This window comes from Berghia stephanieae, chromosome 2 (assembly GCF_034508935.2).
Source record: "Berghia stephanieae isolate SIO BIC M18660-M18661 chromosome 2, UCSD_Bste_1.3, whole genome shotgun sequence".
NCBI lineage: Eukaryota > Metazoa > Mollusca > Gastropoda > Nudibranchia > Aeolidiidae > Berghia > Berghia stephanieae.
Window position 1 is genome coordinate 1,199,447 of NC_088361.1, and position 6,269 is coordinate 1,205,715.

Sequence of the window (6,269 nt, forward strand, 5' to 3'; positions counted from 1 at the left end):
AAAGTTGTGCAACGTGATTAGAAAAGAAAAATGGTACCGGATTCTATCCCAATCAGTCATTTGTGTTTTAAAAAGATGTGATGATTTCCTTCACTTGTAGCTCACACTGCTAAAAGCAAGACGCAAGTTTGGAAACTTCCTATATCATGATTTTTATACAAATTTGGTATAACCGGCATAGTTTCTTAACCAATAGAGGACTTTGATTTAAACTTGGCAACAACCAACTTCAAGTCTTGTTCTTGTTGCTTAAATTTTCGAATGTTTCTGCTTTCTGCTTTCGTATCGAAACAGTGTCAAACATCTTTCCAGATATGTTTTTCTTCTTGCCTAAAACTAAACCTTTGAATATGACTCTCACCAAGTATGGGGTTCGAGTGTCACCATACGACCTTTACATTCTCTTGTCGTACTCTGGTGTAAATGAGTACATGGCTTGTAAAAGCATTGTCTATGATGAAAACAAATATAACAATGCATTACAAAGCACATGTCTCTTCCTATTTCATAAGAAATTAAATGTTAATGTTACATTTGAGACCCATTATAAATCGCTTTTAACAATTGATTTTGCTCAATACAAACGGTTTTTTTTTTTTTTTTTTTTTTTTTTTTTTTCTAGGAGGTCTGTCAATGGCGACCAAACATAATTTCTTAACAGATAAGCAACAGAAGTTTCCAATGAATGACCAACTTCATAACAGGTATGACTGATTTTATTAACCGACTTCGTGGTGTAACACATGATGATCAAAAATGTAATAAACAAAAGAAAATCCCAAAATATCCAGTATTTCATTCTTGTGATTTGAATAAATGTCACCAAAGTAATAACTCATCACATGACCATTATAATTGATTTCCGACGTCCATCAAGAGAATTTACAGACCAGGCATCTTCCCTTGTGAGTACAATAACCATGCTTCGTGTTATGTTATGATTGATGGTCATGTCCCCAATAAGCCTCATTAGGTCCATGCGTTTCATAGAGTGTCCGCATTGGTTAAAGCAAACCCTTGATAAAACTAATTTCCATGTCAGAGAGAGGTTTTTTGAGGGGAAAGTCATGACTTTGACACAAAAATGGAATAAAACCCTGCTGAGTAGGTCGAGAAGGTCGGCCAATTGTAGGACTGTATGTGACACTTGGATTATGACCCTTGGTTTTGACAAGGTTATTACCACTACCGCGTACTACTACTACTGCTACTACTACTACTACTACTACTACTACTACTACTACTACTACTACTACTACTACTACTACTATTACTACTACTACTACTACTACTACTACTACTACTACTATTTCTAACTACTAACTACTACTACTACTACTATTACTACTACTACTTAATACTACTACTACTACTACTACAACTACTATTACTACTACAACTACTATTACTACTACTACTACTACTACTACTACTACTACTACTACTACTACTACTACTACTAAATAATTACAATAATTAAAATGAAATAAATAAAATTATGTAGCGCCAATATCCACCTAACGTGTTCAATGGCAGTTTACAGGACATAGGTGGTATGAGAATTTTAAGAAAATTAAATGTTTAATTTTGAAATATTAAGCAAGGGAAAGCTAATCTAAAATATTCTGCCTTCAGTCTAGACTTGAAGTCTTCAATGATATGAGAGATTTTGGTAAAAGACTGAGAGAGAATTCCAGATTGATGGTTATAATGTGGTATTTAAGGTTCAGGTTAAATTTTTTATTCAAGAAAATTTTATGTAATAAGTCTCCACACACAAGAGCGTTTTACATAGGTTGTCAGTTCTTGCACTCACAGAATCGCTCTGATAATTAAGACTAAATTATAGAGGTCTGCTGTAAAGAAATGCCTTCTAGGTAACAAAGGGAGATAGTTGTCCTACCCACCAAGGTCTCGGGTAGAATCAAACCCATATAATTAAATGATTTATGAGTGTAGGATGGGTGTTGGAATAGGGACTCCCTTGTTTTCGCCGTGGGTGGTGTAGACTATGAAGGCAATGAAATAACGGAGGGTTATCATGTTCCATCAGTGTTAAAACACCCTCATCAATCTTATGCATCAACCGAGATACCGTTAGATACCCTGTCCTATGTTTCGGCTTGGGCCGATGTTCAACGGGCAGTCTGCGATTTGAGGTCGAAGAAGGAAGACCTGTACAGCCTGTGTGTTGGCTGGAATTCTGTTTGGCTATGTTGAAGCCACAGTGAAAAGGGCCCAAAGTGGCCAGTATTTTATGTCGCACCCGAATATGGGCTCTCAGGCGATATGTGTTGGGCCTGTGTGTTGGCCAGCATTGTGTTTTAGGCTGTATTGTAGCCGAAGTGGGCCTAATATGGCCAGTATTTTGTATATCGTACCCGGTTATGGGCTCTAAGCGATATTGTGTTTTTTGTAATTTGTGCCCGGTGAGAATATATAAAATTTATAATATTGTTTTGATGTGCTGAGTAATCATCAAGTGATTAAGTGATTAATATCGTAAAATTATTTCACTTATCTTAAAGTTTAAAATAATATACAGTTTTATTGTTTTAGTGAATAATTAATTCATTGAGTTTAATTGTGTTGAAATTGAGAACGTGACCTCAGTTAAATGAATTATTTTTAAGTAAATACTAATTGATCACTTACGCTATCATTGTGTCTATGTTAATTTCATTTTTACTAATATATCTATATCTATCTTCTAATATAGTGAAGAGCTGACGGGGCTAGGACATAGCGCCCGGTAAATGCGTTTGCATCTTTGAACTTTGTAATTTTGACGGGGCTAGGACATAGCGCCCGGTAAATGTGTTTTGAACCCTTTTGAACAATATGATTTTTGAGAAATATGAACAAAATACAATGTAACGTTTGTAAAGATGAGGAAGTAACACTCGATCTATGTGTTTTATTTTGGAACAATTTTGGATTTGAACAGGCTGGAACACCGCACCCTGTGTGAACAATTTTGTAATTAATTTTATTCTCCTTTCGGAATATGAACAGTTTATTTTGACCCTATCTGTAATTAATAATTTCATTATTAGTGGGAATTAATGAAACGGTTGGAACCTGGGTGAAGTATAGTTTATTTTGGTTAAAACTTACATGAATTTTATATTGCATTACTACTTTTTACTTGTATGTACTTTTGATTTTTCCTGTCAATATATGCAATGTTATTCTGTTTTGCTCAATAACTATGAGCTGTTCCCCTTTCTTTTACTTTAAATAAATAATAATGGCTCTCTTGTCAGATACGGTGTTCTGTTGGTGATTGTAACGTCCACGTCTACCTCTCCACACTTTAAGGTCATAAGCGGCCTTCGCATCCATTGCGAGTTGCGAACGCACCTTGTGACATCTGCAAATCCTATGATTTTCCCGTAACATATTACATGAAAATAGTATACAGCAATAATTAATGGCTCGTATGATATAAACTTTACAATGCAATAAATAATGAATAAACAAGTTCCAGTCCCACTTATAATTGAAAATTAAAGCAAGTCCGATTTATTCTGTTTTAAATAGTATGGTACGTATTTACATGTTCTTTTAATGTTTATTATTTATCATGGGGCACAGACAAAGAAAGGAAAACTAAAATATTTTCTTATTGTTGTAAATCTTAGCTTGGTAGCAGCTGAGGTCCTCAGCCGAACTGGCCGTCTCTCAGGTCTTGGTTGTAGGGTTTGAAACAATGGTGGCGTTGGACAACTCTTCCTATGTGTACTAGGAAGGGATTGAAATCTGGTTTGATATAAATATAAACAGGCCGTCAGATTTCTCCGTGTTAAACTTCCTTGACCTGTCTTCGGGACTGGTGTGCCCTCAGACAGGGGTAGCGGTAGGGTCTAAAGTCAGCCCTAATAACATGTTCAAATAGTATAAAGGGCTAAACAAGCCTAATAATATTTAACAAAATAGTCTAACACTTTAACGTTACAAGTATAGGCTCATGAATATTTTAAGTAACACAATTTAAAATGCTAACGCCAAATTCGGTAATATGGTGTTAAGCCATGAATACATATGAAAATCACACAGGTCATCTTGAATTAAACCCATCTCTCGACAGGCAACCAGCAGATTTGTTTTGAAGTTTTTGAATTATTTTTTTTTTCAAAGTTGGCTTGGGGAGACCAAAAGTTGAGAATTACACTCATCAATACTGCTAGTTACAAGTGCGTACATTACCAGTCTCGTACATTTTTCATCAATGCGGTTTCTAATTCTACTTATGCATTTTATATAATAATTAACGACTTGGTATAATTTTGTAACATGATCGTTCATCACAAGGCGTTCGTCGATGAAGAATCCTAGATTTCTCACAGTTTTTGAATTGGGAATGATAGTTTATCGGACGTTGATCTCATTGGCACGTAATTCAGCTTGTTTCTTATGGATGACAACTAGTTCAGTCTTATCATAAGTTAGTTTAACCTTTTTAAAGGCCATCCAATGTTAGTAATCGATGACATTATGTGTTCTTTGTTGACACATACCATACTACTACTACTACTACTACTACTACTACTACTATTACTACCACTACTACTACTACTACTACTACTACTACTACTACTACTACTACTACTACTAACAACAACAACAACAACACTTCCTTTTCTTTTTCTTCTGCTCTTTACAAATAGAGTAGGTTTCCTATACCAAAAGCGCGCAAAAATGTCACTTTACCCTTGTAAAAATCGGTTCAGAAAACTTTCAAGCAAAGGAGGAGGCAAGAGGTGAATGAATAATATATTAAATATTATGTCACATTGGTTGTGGCAACATCAATTAAATTATCCATATAATTGCGTGTTATTCATTATATCTTTGTATTTTTCTGATTAGTAAAAGAGGAGAAATGTTGATAGAGACTGTAGGATTGGAGCAGGATTAACGAGATAGCGCTAAGGGGTGATTGGGGTTAGGACGACGCATGTGGTCAGAGAGGCATTTGATGAGCTATCTCTTCCTTATCCTAGGGCATTGAGAGAGAATTAATTGTATTTGGTGGTCAGTCAGAGTAGGCACGAATGGAGGTGATCACAGTGTGGGGATACGCGAGACTGTCAGGGTGATTCTCTTCGTGGTACAGTTGGTGGTGTTGGTGGTGGTGGTTGTGGTAGTAATTTTTGTGGTCGTGGTGGTGGGTGATGGTGGTAATGGTTATGGTTGAAGTGTTGGTGGTGGTGGTGGTGGTGGTGGTGGTGGTGGGTGTTGGTAGTGTCAGTGGTAATAGTGGTGTTAATGATAGTTGTGTTGGAGATTGGGGGGGGGGGGGGAGGGTTGTGGTGGTAGTTGCTGTGGGGTTTTGGTGTTGGTAGTAGGTATTGTTGTGGGGGAGTGATAGTGGTGTTAGTAGAAGTAATGTAATTTTAATGGTGTTGTTGTTTGTGGTGGTGTTAACTGTGATGCTAAAGACATAAGTAGTAGTAATGGTAGAAGTAGTAGTAGTAGTAGTAGTAGTAGTAGTAGTAGTAGTAGTAGTAGTAGTAGTAGTAATAGTAGTAGTAGTAGTAGTAGTCGTCGTCGTCGTCGTAGCAGTAGTAGTAGTATAATTAGCAGGAGTAGTAATGAAAATAATAATAATAATAATAATAATAATAGTAGTAGTAGTAGTAGTAGTAGTAGTAGTAATAGTAGTAGTAGTAGTAGTAGTAGTAGTAGTAGTAGTAGTAGTAGTAGTAGTAGTAGTAGTGCAGTAGATGTGGAGGGTGTGGTAGTAGCTAAGAGTATTGATTTTAATGTTTGTTATTCGTATTATCGTAATTTTGTTTATTCGTTATTTTTCCCCTTTTGTTCTGTTGTTTTCTTTCTTTCTCGTCTTGTTCTTGCTCTTGTCTCTTTTTCTTCTTGTTCTTTTTCTTCTTGTTCTTCTTGTTCTTGTTCTTCTTCTTCTTCTTCTTGTTCTTCTTCTTCTTCTTCTTCTTCTTCTTCTTCTCCTCCTCCTCCTCCTTCTCATTCTTATTGCTGTTCTTGTTATCGCTATTTTTTGTGGTGTTGATTTTGTTGATGCTGGTTTATTTGTCATTGTTGTCGTTGTTGTTGATGTTGATGTTATTGTTATTTTTGTTTTCGTGACTATTGCTGTTCAAGCAGAAATAGCATTCTTACAGCGATAATAAGGGCAGTTGTGACAAAGACTTCATCGGCTATCCAGCCACTGTATCTTCTCCTGAATACAATTTGGTGACCCGACTGTCTGTGAATGACATCTCTGGTGGGACACTCGGCCTAAATACGCC